The sequence below is a fragment of the Asparagus officinalis genome, chromosome 8, assembly GCF_001876935.1.
Source record: "Asparagus officinalis chromosome 8, Aspof.V1, whole genome shotgun sequence".
In the NCBI taxonomy this organism is placed as follows: Eukaryota; Viridiplantae; Streptophyta; class Magnoliopsida; order Asparagales; family Asparagaceae; genus Asparagus; species Asparagus officinalis.
The window spans coordinates 74,144,304-74,159,689 of record NC_033801.1 but is presented as its reverse complement, the minus strand read 5'-3'; positions in this window follow the sequence as shown (position 1 = coordinate 74,159,689).

The window sequence follows — 15,386 nt, the reverse complement described above, 5'->3', positions numbered from 1 at the left end:
AAATGAGGGAGCCTTTAGCAAATGAGCCAATGTTCAACATTTGGAAGATTAGCCAGCCAAGAAAGCAGCAACTAATCAATCCCTTTCATGTTGGCTGAAAGTGGCTTTAAATAGGCAAGGGATGGCATGAGTCATCCCTTGATTTGTGGGATTTGACCACTAGTAGGGGTGAGGAAGCCAGCCACCCTAGCTATGGGATGTGACCACTTAGGGGTCCTGTCAGCCGCCCTATTCTTGCTAGGTGAGGAGCGCCATGCTTTCTCCCTTGATTCATAGGATTTGACCACTGATGTGACTGTTCTCATACTCCAAGTGGGCAGCTGACAATGCTGACAGGTTTCTAGTTGTTAGGCGAGCTTAGTCCGCACAGGCGAGGTGCAAGCTGTCAGGCGAGCTTGGTCTTCAGGCAAGCTTGAACCTTCGTGCTGGCGAGTTGGCCAAACAGGCGAGCTTCAAGCTGTTAGGTGAGCTAGGCCTTCAGGCGAGCTTGGTTCAATGTGCAGGCGACCTGTGTAGGCGAGGCTGTGCAGGCGAAGCTGTGCAGGCAAGCTGTGTAGGCGAATCTCATTCAAGCGAGCTTCAACGCTGTTAGGCGAGCTCTATCCTTGCAGACGGACTTCCTTGTAGGTGAGCTTCAGCCTTTGCAAGTGAGCTTCAGCCTTTACAGGCGAGCTTCAGCCTTTAGGCGAGCTACTGAACATGCTTCGAAGAATAGGCCATAATTTTCAAACCGTAAGTCGGAATTGGACGAATTATATATGAAAATCGATTATCTCGATGAGACGGAGCCAACCAAACCTACCCCATAGGGTTTGGTTTTCTCCTGTCTGTTTTGTCAAATTCCTTTCGGTTTGAGAGATATCAGCGTTTTCCCTTTTCAGCTATTTCGAGCGAGGTTTTAGCAGTCTTGTTCTGAACTTCTCTGATGGGGATAAATACAATTTTTATTATCTACAAAACCCCATCCAAAGTTTTTAGACCAGAATCAGGCTTCATGGGGTCTGGAACACTTTGGATATGAAGACCTGTAAAGTGATCCATGCTCAGATGGAGTGAGGAGCCTTCCAACGAGCTCGGTGAAGTTGACCTCTTTACTCGCAGCTGATGATCGCCTTCTAGGATTTTGAGCAAAACCCTTAGCTATCAACGGACTAGATTTGTCTTTACCAACTGTCCTTTGAGTTAGACTAGCCATGCTCTTGCCCTTAGCATGGTAAGTTGTCGAGGAGTTTCTCTTAGGCTCAATGCTAAAATTTCTCCGCCTCATGCACCGGTTGGAGGAAAGGAGCAGTTTAGCCTTGTGCACCGGTTGGAGGGAAAGAGCAGTTTAGCCTTGTGCACCGGTTGGAGGAAAGGGAGCAGTTTAGCCTCGTGCATCGGTTGGAGGAAAGGAGTAGCAGTTTATACTCGTATACTTGTCGGAGTAAAGGGGCAGTTTCACCTCATACACCGGTTGGAGGATAGAGAGTAATTTAGCCTCGTGCACCGGTTGGAGGAAAGGAGTAGTAGTTTATACTCGTATACTTATCGGAGTAAAGGGGCAGTTTCACCTCGTGCACCGGTTGGAGGATAGGGAGCAGTTTAGCCTCGTGTACCGGTTGGAGGAAAGGAGTAGTAGTTTATTCTCGTATACTTGTCAGAGTAAAGGGGTAGTTTCACCTCATGCACCGGTTGGAGGATAGGGAGCAGTTTAGCGTCGTACACTAGTTGGAGGAAAGGAGTAGCAGTTTATACTCGTATACTTGTCGGAGTAAAGGGGCAGTTTCACCTCATGCACCGGTTGGAGGATAGGGAGCAGTTTAGCCTCGTGCACCGGTTGGAGGAAAGGAGCAGCAGTTTATACTTGTATACTTATCGGAGTAAAGGGGTAGTTTTACCTCGTGCATCGGCTGGAGGATAGGGAGGAATTTAGCCTCGTGCACCGGTTGGAGGAAAGGAGCAGTAGTTTATACTCGTATACTTATCGTAGTAAAGGGGTAGTTTCACCTCGTGCATGTTGGCCTTCTTATTTTGATGATGTTTAACAAACAATTTACTTCTAATGTTGTTTGTCTAGTGTTTGTGTTTTTGTATTTATTTTAGGCAAACAACGAGTTGGAGGATGGATGGAATAGAGCTTCAACGATCATATCCAAAGGAGGTTGGAGGAATTGTGGAGTGAAGCAACGTACAATTCAAGTTAAAGATCAAGTTCAAGCTTCATTCGCATGTGTACCAAGTTGAGCTACAATGAAGATCAAGATCAAGCTTGGGTAATCTAGTTTAGATTTTATATTATGTGTGTTAAGTACTTTAAGCTCAATATCATATACACACACGTATTTGGTTTCTATGAATATATATAGTTATATATATACATGCATGGTTTTGAGTTTTCATGTTTTTGGACACACTTGCAAAATACATGAGTTTTCACAAATAGAAATTCAATTTGAAAAATTCTTTTTCTAACATGTTTGTTTTCATGTTTATAAACAATTCGCAAAGTTTCATCAAGTTTGGAATTGATTTGTTATGTTTAATGGAATTTACAAAATCATGTTTTTCGTTCGTGCATGTTCGTGCATGTTTTACAAAACAGATGAGTTTTCATAAATGGGTAGTGATATTTAAGAAATTATTTCTTTGACATGTTTATCTACATGTTTATAAACTTCGCTCAAAATTTTACTATTTTTGGAGTTGATTTACTGTGCCCAATTGATTTTACAAAATCATGTATGTCTGTCTCAAAATTTTACTATTTTTGGAGTTGATTTACTGTGCCCAATTGATTTTACAAAATCATGTATGTCTGCAGTTTTTCAGAAACTGTAAATCTGTTGATTTACTGTGCCCAATTGATTTTACAAAATCATGTATGTCTGCAGTTTTTCAGAAACTGTAAATCTATGTTCAAACATTTATTTCTCTCAACTAGGAAATGGTTTTTCAGAAATTCTTTCTCTAACATGTTCTTATACATGTCTAGAACCTTCGCTCAAAATTTCATAAATTTTGGAGCTGTTTTACTATTTTTAACTGATTTTATAAAACTGGATATACCTGCTACAGTACCGGCGGTCGACCGGAAATTCTCTCGGTCGACCGACGAACTCTCTGTGCGTTTTCTCCGTTTGGAACCTGGATCGCGGTCGAACGCGAGAATTTCCGGTCGACCGCCGCTCTGCCAATGTGACCGTTGCCTTCCCAACGACTATTTTCTGAGCTGATTTTTTTCTGAGCTTTTTGGATTTTTACTTAGGGGTTTTGGCTGAGATTTTTAGTGGGTATAAATACCCTATTGCTGTTCTCTTTCAAGCTATCCAAGAGAGTTTCAAAACAAGTTTAAGAAAGTTTTAATCAAGGGTTTAAGTTTGTTTAAAGTGTGTTTATAAGCTTTTAAGCATTTGAGTGTTTTGAGTTTGTGAATTCAATTTTACAAGAGCAAGTGGAGATCATCCTTTGGTGTTTGAGCATTCACTCTTCTCCCACTCTCTTGTCATCTTTAGAGAAGTTTCCTTAAACTCAATTCTAGCATTTTATAAGTTTGTTCTTAATTTCATAAGCTAAATTTCATATTAAGTTTATATTGTTTTATCTTTTTGTTCACACACAACCTATTGAGCTTATTGTATTTACATTCATAGTATTTCGGTTAGCTAGAAAACCAAGTGTGAGGTTTAATCATTGTTCAGGTAAACGTAGAAAACCCGGTTGTGATAGTGGAGATCTCCTTGAGGTGAGGAGCGGAGACGTAGGTCGTGGGGACCGAACTCCGTAATCATATCGTTTGTTTGTGATTGCTTTGGCGCACTTATTTTTATATTCATATCTTATATCGCCTTTCTATATTGCTTGTTGATTATATTACCCACTATCTAGTTTAGTTTGTTTACCCTTGTATTAATTATATATCCTTGCATATATCTCGATAGTACATCTCGTTGCTAGGATATATCTCTTAGTTCATATTGCTTATCCTAGCTCATATAGCTTGTTGTATTTCATACTTGCTAGGATAACTTGTTAATAAGTTTTAATTGGCATATAATCGGATTAGATTAGCATAAGACCCTAATCACCCCCCTGTAGGGGTCTAACAGTGCACCGGTTGGAGGATAGGGAGCAGTTTAGCCTCGTACACCAGTTGGAGGTAAGGAGCTGTAGTTTATACTTGTATACTTATCGTAATAAAGGGGCAGTTTCACCTCGTGCACCGGTTGGAGGATAGGGAGCAGTTTAGCCTCGTACACCAGTTGGAGGTAAGGAGTAGCAGTTTATACTCGTATACTTGTCGGAATAAAGGGGCAGTTTCACCTCATGCACCGGTTGGAGGATAGGGAACAGTTTAGCCTCGTGCACCTGTTGGAGGAAATGAGCAATAGTTTATACTCGTATACTTATCGGAGTAAAGGGGCAGTTTCACCTCGTGCACCGGTTAGAGGATAGGGAGCAGTTTAGCCTCGTACATCAGTTGGAGGTTGGCGGGTTATCCTTAAGAATATTCTCTAGGAACTTCCCGTTAAAGGTAAGGAACAATTTAGCCTCATACACCAGTTGGAGGTTGGCGGGTTATCCTTAAGAATATTCTCTAGGAACTTCCCTTCAAAGGTAAGGAACAGTTTATACTCGTGTACCCGTTGGAGTCTAGGAGAAGCTTGTCTTCTCTTGGGGCAAAGACGAACCCTGATTTGTCTTCTCTTAGGGCAAAGACGAACCCTGATTTGTCTTCTCTTGGAGCAAAGACGAACCCGATATAGCGGCACATCGCATGGTAGGCCACTATTTACGTAAAGGCACACCGCTTGGTAGGCCATTATCAAACAACAACGCCTTTTGCGAAAAAGACGGTGCTGGGGGAACCAAATTGTTCAGGGACGTATGAGTATGACGATTGATTGTTATAAGAGCCATCACATGGTAGGCTACTACCCATCAATTATTCTGAGGATATTAGAATACTCGAAAAGGATCAGGTCGTTCAGGGATGTATGAGTATGATGACTGATCGGACAACGTTATTTGCGGGAATGACAGTGTCGGCTATCAGAGGTAATCGTTAACGTGATAGGAATTGTCACGATTGGAGCGACTTTGTGGATCTACCGCTCTATTGAAGAGAGCCGATAAGTAGATTCTGGTCAGAGGTGTGATGTTAACATGATAGGGATTGTCACGATCGGAATGACTTTGAGGACCTACCATCCTATTGAAGAGGATTGGTAAGTTGTTTTTGTCAGAGGTGTAGTGTTAACATGACAGTGGAAGTTTGTTATGATTTGAGCAACTCTGTGGACTTACCATCCTATTGAAGAGGACTGGTAAGTTGATTTGTCAGAGGTGACTGTTAACGTGACAGTGGGAGTAGTCCCATCGTCCTATTGGAGAGGATCGACGGGGGAAATTTGGAGGAGACTATTAGAGGTAATGATTAACTTGATAGTCTTACCAGATCCATCGTCCAGTTGAATGAAACTGATAGAGAAATGGCTATCATATGTGGCGGTTAACTTGATAGTTTTGGAGACCCGCCACCTCATTAGAAAGGTTGGTGAAGGAATTTAGTTTTGGTCCTAACTGTAGGAAGGTTTGACTAAGTGGAAGATTTGGGATGCACCGGACTATGAGAAGGTTTGATCGTCCAGAAAGTGGACCTCTCATTCTTGGAAGGCATCAAGAGGGGAAGTGGTTTCCACTACCAAAGTGAAATTTTTTTGGTCATCATCTCCTTCAAATCCACATGGCTCTTCAGAATCCATACGCTTGAGCATGCTCTCGACTTGTTCTCCTTGGCGGATTAAGTCTTTCCACGAGCGAGCTATGACTACGCCCATATTAGATAGGGTGTCGATGGAGAGATTACTCCGGCATATCTCAATGAGGGTGGCCTCAGAAACCTGATCATGTGTATGCAGCGATCGATTCATGAACCTCTTGACAAAGTTGCTTATAGACTCTATCTTCCCCTGCTTTGTAGCTACCAGGGTGGCCACAGATACTTCTTCGTCATCGTTGAAGAATCTGGCCATGAAGAGCATTTCCATGTCCTTCCAGCAGGTGATGGATCCAGGCTCTAATCTGCGGAACCATTCAAAGGTGACCCCCCTGAGGGTGCCAATGAACAGTCGAGTCATAATAGGATCATTCCCCACTATATATCCGGTTTGTACCTACAAGTAGTAGATGTGTTGGGTAGGAGAACCCTTACCATCGAACTGTAGGAGGTCTAGTGGCTAAAACTTTGTCGGGTATGAGACTGTATCCCATTCGATTGGATACGGTCTGACAACCCCCAACTTGTTCATATGCTTTTGGAGCTTCAAGGCGTCGAGTTAGCTTTGGAACTCGTCTAGCCTTTTGTCCCTCGGATTATGATCCGAAGATGACGCTCCTCTAGATGACTCGGATGAGGAGTGAGAAGGAGTAGGCACCCACTCTTTGTGCTTCGTGGATTTGCGCGAAGCTCGTGAAGTCCTCTCTTTCATCTTCTTCTTCTCGCTCAGAAGCTGTTCCAACATCTCCTATAGGGAATCGATGGTTGCTTGTTGATCGTTGAGTCTCCTGGATATCTCATTAGGGATGTCGGTCATGTGCACATTTGCGTGCTCACCCTGAACTGAGCTTGAGGTTTGTGATGCCGCCACTGCGGAGCAATCATCATCGTCATTGTCAGAGACGGAAGCTAGGCGCGTGTAGTCAAACGGAATGGCCACCCCCGTTCGGGCACGAGTGCGTTGGTGGATGCATTCACGCTTAACAGCCTTAGACTTCCCCGTCACATTGACAGTTGTGGCGGGGAGCTCCACATCATCGTAAGTCTCGTGAGGCGTGCGCTTGTAAGTTAAGCGTCCTCTGAGATCCCCTGTAGATTGATAGTGATAACCCCCAGCGTTGGAAGGACGAGACATGAAGTCGCATGAAGGAGGCTCAAGGGAGCCGATATAAGGACACTTGGGAAATTCCCTAAATGTCGGATCCAACCAACCGTGTCGAGATAGGCGAGGTCCGGAATGTGGGCGAGCTCTAGCCGACTGTGTGTGAGCTCGAGCATTTGGGCGACCTTCAGCCGGTTGCTGGCGAGGTCGAGCCGACTGGTCGTTCAGGTAAGGTTCAAGGCGAGCCTGAGCCTCAGACGATAGCTGGCACTCAAATGAAGGAGACTCAGGGGAGTCCAAATGGGAACACTTAGGAAAATTCCCAAGCGTTGAACTCAGGTGACCTTACCCAGACATACGAGTTTGGGCCTGTTGGTGAAGTTCAGCCATCTGTTTATTCAGGCGAGGTTCGCGTGGTCAGAGACCTTAAGCCTGTTGGCGAGGTTCAACCTCCAGTTCTTGCAGGAAAGGTTCGCCTGTTTGGCGAACTATCGCTTCTTGCAAACGAGGTCGAGCTGTTAGGCAAGCTTGCCGAGGTCCGCCTGTTTGGAATACTTGAGCTCGTCGGCGAGGCTCAATCTGGTGAGGTTCGCCTGTTGGGCGAGCTTGCATCTGTTGGCGAGCTCGTATCTGTCGACGAGGCTCAGTCTGGCGAGGTTCGGCCTGTCGAGGCTCGCCTGTTGGGCAAGCTGCAGCTTTGCCTTTCTTACAAAGGTTGGCTTGCGGACGAAGTTGTGTCGTTAGGCGAGCTCGGGTTTGTTGGCAAAGTTCGGCCATCTTGTGAACTTGGGCCGTCAGGCAAGCTTGGTGAAGTCCGCCTGTTTGAACTTGCGGGCAAGCTAGGGCTATCAAGCGAGGTTGATAAACTTCGCCTGAACTGTTAAGTTTGCCAGATTTGCGAAGTTCGCAACAATTGGGAACTTCACCTGAATTGTTAAGTTTGCCAGATTTGGGCCGTTCGTCAAATTTGGGAACTTTACTAATGGAGTGAAGCCCACCTAAAAAAGTGAGCTCGCCTGATTTGGTGGGCTCGCCTAATTCGATCGTTTCGCCAGAATTGGGAACCTTGCTCACAAAGCAAAGCTCACCTGGATTGTCAGGCACGCTTAGGACACCGAGTTCGCCAAATTTGGAAACTCTTCTAATGGAGCAAAGCCTGTCTGAGTTAGTAGGCTCACCTGATTGACGCAGTTCACCAGAATTGGGAACTTGACGTTCGTCCTTGGCATCAATCGCCTTGGGGGGAATGGAACCCCCAGCGATTACTCCGGTAAGGCTCTCGATTTGCTTGGGCTGACTTACACGCACAACCTTTCGGTGCTTGCATGACATTTTGCCGCAAGAGGAAGTCAAAGACAAGTATTTTTCGTACTTCGTTTGATCAAACTCGATGAAGAGGGCCTCGATTATAGTCCCTTCTGCAACTTCGTCAAACTGCGCCACCACCAATTCATCTGAATGAACGGTTTCTCCCACCGTGGTTGCCATTTTCTGTAGGTGTAAATTTTGATCTCCCGAAACAGGAATTTCGTTTGTATTTATAAGAATATCTTATTACAAACTAACGAATCGAAATTATAACAGAAGTGGAGGGAAGGCCCTCCTTGTTTAACATGGGGACTTCGGTAGCTATAGGACGCCTCGCTCGGTTCTTGCACCGAGTCTGCTTCCCTTGGACGATTCAACCGAGGTTGCTGGTGAGCTTCAGTACGCAATAGAAGCTCGTGTTGATCGAGTTCGAGCTCCTGAGCTTAATGGCTATCATGGCCAAAAGCTGGAAGAGGGTGCTACAATGCAAAGGTTATGCAAAGAGCTTGTCGTCAACTCCGTCGAGAGTTGAGAGCCGTGGTTCAGCTAACCGATCAATTAACTGTGAGCCAACCGAGCTGCTAAACCCCTTCTCCATGGCCGGAGGAAGTTCTTAAATAGAGGAGAGACGACATGGTCACTCCTTGAATCGTGGGATATGACCATGTACTGTTAGGAGATACCATGCTCCTCACCTGTACCGTGAGCGGCCGTTGGAGTGGATCGAAGCACTGTACTTTCCCCCTTTACGTTGTGGGAAATGGGAAGGTCCACTCCTGTACGTAATACTGCGGCTGCCTAATACTCGAGTAAGTCTGGCAAGTTCGTCGATTGCTTGGCGGTTTGTTTGGTCGTTCAGGCGAGCCTTGGCTGCTTGATCGGACTTGACTCGAGCAGGAGAGTTAAGTACAGTGGCGATGTCCAACAACTGCAAGGATTTGACTAGCCACTAGTACTGTGGGCGGCCACTTGAAGGACTTGGAGTATTGTGCTCCTTCCTTTCACATCGCGGGAAGTGGGAAGGCCCATCCCTGTACGTGGTATAGCGGTTGCTAAGTACTCTGGTGAGTTTGGCGAGCTTACTGTTTGTAGGCGAGCTCAACTCTTGACTTCATGCAGGCGGACTTGGCGACTACATGGATTTGACCAATCACTCGTACTGTGAGCGGCTACTCGATGGACTTGGAGTACTGTGTCCCTTCCCTTCGCGTCGCGGAAAGTGGTAAGGCCCATCCCTGTACGTGGTATAGCGGCTGCTAAGTACTCGTGTGGGAGAGTCAAGTCAGCAAGTGAGTTCGGCTCCTGGCTCGTGCAGGAGAACCAAGTAAGCAGGCAGATTTCAGTTTCTTGGATGATGTCGACTCGTGCGGATGGGTCAATCATGCAGGCGAATCCATGGTCGCCAAATGTGGGTGAATTTGGTGGTCTCATGGTCTTGGCTCATGCTGGCGAGTCAAGTACGCGTGTGAGCCCTATTTTCAGTTTGTGCGAGCGACTTGAATACGCAGACGGATTTCACGTTTATCTGCTAAGGTAATTTTTACCGTCTACATGCACTCATACTGTCATGATAACATTACACCTCTAAATAATACCAACTTGATCAAACTCGTTATGTTAACACTACACCTATACCAGTTTGATCCTAACATAATTCTCTCCCCAGCAAAGACGTCGTTATGATACGTTAACACTCCACCTCTATCATACACACATCAAAGGAGATAAAAGTTCTTTTATTACCCAAAAAGAGGTAAGTTATTACAAGGATTTCAAAGGGAAAATGGATAAAAGACATGTATTTGCGCAATACGCGCAGCTATTTTGGAACCCCTAACTTATTGACCATCCTTTTGAGCAATTCCCCCTCAAAACTCTGGGATCAATTGGAGCAGCTTGGGCCCTAACAACTACCAACTTCTTTGCCTTAGCTCCCAACTCTATGGCCTAGAGATCCTATTCTCTATTCAACTCGGCTGACTTGAGTTTGAACTCCTCCTTCTGACATTGAGTTGCATCTAGTTGAACCTGAGTTGCGGCAATAACTGCTCTGGCCTCATTAATGGTGGCCTCCCTCTCTTGAATGGTGCTTTGAAGCTCTGCTCTATTACCATCAACTGATACAAGGTTATAACTTAACCCTTGAACCTTTGTCTTGATCTCCTCCATTTCTTTGCAGACAGATTCTTCAACCTCATGGTGTTTCATCGAGAGACGACAAAATTCTTGTTCAACAATGCCATCGATGTTAGCCGACCGAAGCTGTTGTAACTCTTGAAACCGGAGTTTGACTTCGTCAATCATCGACTTGAATATTTCGGTGCAAACAAGACCTATGACTGAGGTCAAAAGAATATGCTAACTCCACAACAAAGTAAGGGTGTGAGTAGATAAGCCTGTCCACGTATTCAACGCTCTAGTTAAAGAGCTTCATTAAACTCTCAGTTAGAGTTTGGATCTCTACCTCAATCAAGTTATCAGGATCCGGAGTGTGGGGAATCTCCACATGACTTGAGCGACCTGCTCTTGTAGAAACCACCAATGCATCGATGGTGGCCGGAGAAGCAGTTGGCAGGACTTGCATCCCTTCGGTGCTTGATAAAAGATAGGGTGCTAGCGTAACCAGCATACTAGAAACATCTACCGTAGTAGAAACCATAGGTGTGACCCTGACAGGCGAAACGACAGTCCTCACAACTATAGCCATAGTCATTGGCACATCCACAGGCATGACTTCAATGCTTGAAGTCGTAACCTCTGGCTCATCAGAGACAACTACAGCTATGGCCGGGCCTTCGTCAGAATGAGGTTTAGGGCTTGGCGGTGCTACCCTCTCTACCCTTGTCAGGATGGAAATGACCACTGCTTCGTCATCTTCATAAGAAGACTCACGAATAACAAGTCTATGCCGCATTGCTGAAACAAGTGTTGGTGAAGGATCAACTATCGTATCAATAGCTGGCATAGATTCCAATACATCAGAAGCACCCTCGAAGTTAGCCACAGACTCAAAATTACCGCTAGCTGGAAAAGATGTAGGAACCGCTTCTCCTCTGATTTCCAAATCAAGCTCCTCATCTACTTAGTTTTTTAGATAAAAAGTACCTGACATAATCAAATCCCAAATTCAAAATTTTAAAAGATGAAAAACTATAGAATCACCTTGCTAAACCGAGTACAATTTGAAGAATTGGCTTGTATGGCTATTTTTGGCAAGGTTTTTGAGCCTATTTTTGTCAAATATCATTAGTTCTTGAAATAGAATTTCGCTTGTAGATAATTGCAAGCACACCTCTATCACATGACTACTATGATTGTCCATCAACAACTCCATAAAACGATCTTCTAACATGAAGCATATTTCTTGACAAAATTGATGGTTATAAGTTAAAAGAAAACATTGAATCACATAGATTCTACAAAAACCGAGACATAAGCAATATAGTCATATTAGAAGCTTAAAACGGATGATAAATTTTTTTATAGTGTATAATTATTACCCTTTAAGGTGTTTGGCTAATGTCACCATGTGATACATGATCTTATACAGAATATTTCTTTGATGATGGTATCTCGGAAAAGTTGATGCAATCAATTAGGCAGGCTTCTATTCTCTCTTTTTCTTCCCTTTTTTTTTTTGCTAGTTGCAAGCGATGCATTAATGTTGCATCAAATAGGAACTAAAAAAGCTATAGCAAAATTGTTACCGAGAAAAAACTAACTTCAAATTTCAGTACAACAATGAAAATCACATTAAATTGACTCTTTTTTGAATAAATTTTAAAACTTTTTGCTGAACTACAGTGGAAAGACCTGGCTAACACGTGTTTGGGAATATTTGATCTTTAAAAAAAGACAACAGTCATACCCAATCTATAGTTGATGGGCCTTAAACAGAAGTTAAGAATCAATTTTAACCAAAAAGTTATAGCTATCAAGTATTGATCCAAACTGCTATTTAAACTCATCACTCTTTCTTATCTTATCTGATGTGGGACTATATCACATATTAATCACCACAACAACTCTCCCTTAATTTGTGAGTATATTTCAATTCAACTATAATTCAATCTTCCACGGAATTCACTAAGTTTTTGCACCACTTCACTCGTTGGCTAACCAATTCACAAACTTTTGCACCACTCCACTCGTAGGCTAACCAGACAATGCATTCAGCACATAGTTATTAAACATCCGTAGGAACTTCCACCACTTCACTCATGGTGGCTAACTAGACTATATCAATCCTACGAGCATCTGTGGATTCTCCTGACAACTTCGGCCTTCACATCGAAGATCATCTGTTTTTTTAATTACTTAGACTGACCTTAGCTCTGATACCACTTGTTGGGAGAGAAATCGGGCCCAATCTAGAATTGATGGGCCTTAAACAGAAGTTAGGAATCAATTTTAATCCAAAAATTATACCTATCAGGTATTGACCCATACTCTTATTTAAACTCATCATTATTTCTTATTTTATCCGATGTGGGATTATACTCACATATTAATCATCTCAACATCTTTGGAGATGAAAATGAGTTTTTGGTTGAGCTTTGAGTGTCTAATTTTAGGAATTCGGGTTCGTGGGTGATGTGATGGGTTGAAGAGAATGAATGAATATTTATAGTGTGGAGTGAAAAGAGAGGTTATGTAGAGAATGAAAGGGTGGCTAGTTTGTTGGGTCCATAGCTCTTGAGTTCAATTTAATAAGTTAAGGAATCTTAAGAGTCTTAGCACACTAAATATTATTATTATAATAAATTAATATTATTTAATACTAATAATAATATTATTACATATTAATAATAGCAAAAGTCAAAAGAGGCAATCAAAAGTTTTGGCGTGGGTATCCTCTTTTATGTATAGTATAGATACATAAAGATGAAATGAGAGAGTGTTCCAGAATAAACTTAGAGCGATAGATACATTTCATGAGCTTATTGTATGTTCATCATTTTTCTGATATGATAATAAGACCTTACACTAGAAAAGATTGTTGGAAATATATCAAATAATTAATATTATAGCATGAAGTAAATCAGAAATTAAAATAAATGATAGATAAGAAAAATTAGGCCTAACGGGAGCAGTCGTGTATTCACTGCCCTAGAAGATTGAGAACCCGCCAATCGCTCTGGCGCAGATGATTCCCTCCCCCTAGTGGTAAAAGCCCCCGGAATGACCAGCCTCTGCACTCGGGCGAGAGTGCAGAGCTTCAGCTCAGATGAGGGAAGTTACTCATAAAATAAAACTAAGATGTAGATGAAAATAATATGTAGGGGAGAGAAGAAAACAAAAGAAACTTGTTGTATATTTTTTCTTATTATTTTGAGCTCAACATACGGATATATATATATAGAAAACAAAAGAAACTTGTTGTATATTTTTTCTTATTATTTTGAGCTCAACATACGGATATATATATATATATAGGGTTGGAAAAGGCGTTACAAAACCCGTAATTAATTCCGTAACGTTTGTCATAATGTATAGTCATTATGCTCGTTTTAAATTCTAATTAAAGCATATTTTAATTATAAAATTTATTAGTATTCATTAAGGCAAAATTGCCTTTTCTCCAACAAAATATGCAACAGTCCCCCCTAAAAGGCAATATTGACTAAAACTCAAAAATAAATAAATCAATAAATCACAAAAGAAAGTAGGTTGGGCAACCTTACGTATCATGAATTCGGGAGAGGTAGCTTCCGGTTTTGAACCTTTCCTTAGTGAGTTCATCGCCACCTGAGAGACATAATGGACTAAGCCTTGAATTAGGCCCCTTGTACCAGGTATTGATGAAAACACGCACAATACACTTCATCTATTGAGCAAAGAGGGTTGAGCATTAAAGGTCATGCTCATAATAAAACGACAAATGAGAGTTTCTAGAGGTCAGCCCTACCCACACCCCACCCCCCCACCGCGGCCATCACAGTTCCTCTTCTTGGAATTTTGGTCAAAACTGCTTTCCAAAATGAATTTTCAAACTATATATATATTAACTACAAGTATTTTTCATAAATTCTTAGTAGCCTAGTGGAAAGTTAATGTTTTGTTGTTTCAAAATATCCCTTGTTCGAGGCTTGCCAACGGTAAGCCGAGAAGTATTTTATTTGAATTAATCCCTCATAAGTTCTAGTGGGTCGTGGGTCATGGGTCGCGGGTCGTGGGCCGTGGGCCAATGGGTAAGTGATTGGGGCTAATCGGGCTGAGGCGCTAAGTGACGCTTTGTCTACATTGGGATGCTGTCTAGAGATTGATGAGATACTTGAAGGGAACTACAGGTCTGGGCCTATTCTACACTGGATATTCGGCTGTAATCGAAGGCTATTCAGATGTGAGCTGGTGCTTAGAACCAGATGAGTGCAGATCTACTGGAGGTTTTGTCTTCACCATGGGCGGATGTAATGACCGTAAAATTTTAATATTAGTTAAAATAAATTTTTGGTATTTTAAATATTATTTTTAAAAGAGTATTTGTATTTTTCTCGATGGTATTTTAAATATTATTTTTAAAAGAGTATTTGTATTTTTCTCGATTTTCTAGAAATTTTCTATGATTTAAAGTCTAAGTTTTATATTTATTTAAATGGTTTTGATATTTATAAATTAATTTAGTGCAATAAATTTTTTTAGGATTTATCCGTTGTGTTACTAATACTATTACGTATTATTTTAAATAATACGTCATATTATTATTAATATTACGTATTAATCCTTGTATTATGTTGAATTATTAATTATGTATTATTTGTGTAAATTATTGTATTATTACGTATCAGCTGGCGTATTAGCATAACTGGTACGTTTTATCGTGTAGATAATTGTCACATAATTATTTGATTTTAAATGTAAGTAAACATATTTTTATTATTATTTATTCTCGTTTAATTATACAAAATATGTATATTTCGGCTATTTCGTATCCACTGTTGTATTAGCATAACATGTACGTTTTTATTTGTAGACAATTATTCCGTAATTGGTTTAATTTTTTTATACCCGTAACTATTTATTTAATTATTTTTGTTTAAATACCTGAAACTATTTGAAAATAATCCAAAATTATTTTTCTTCCCGCGTCAAACCCCCAACAGCTACCCCCTCATCACGTTCTCTCCCTCCTCTTTTTTTTCCAAGAAAATGGCTCCACGCGCATCATCTCTCAATATTTTATTTTATTTTTTTTAACTTTTTATTTAATTTTTTTCCTAT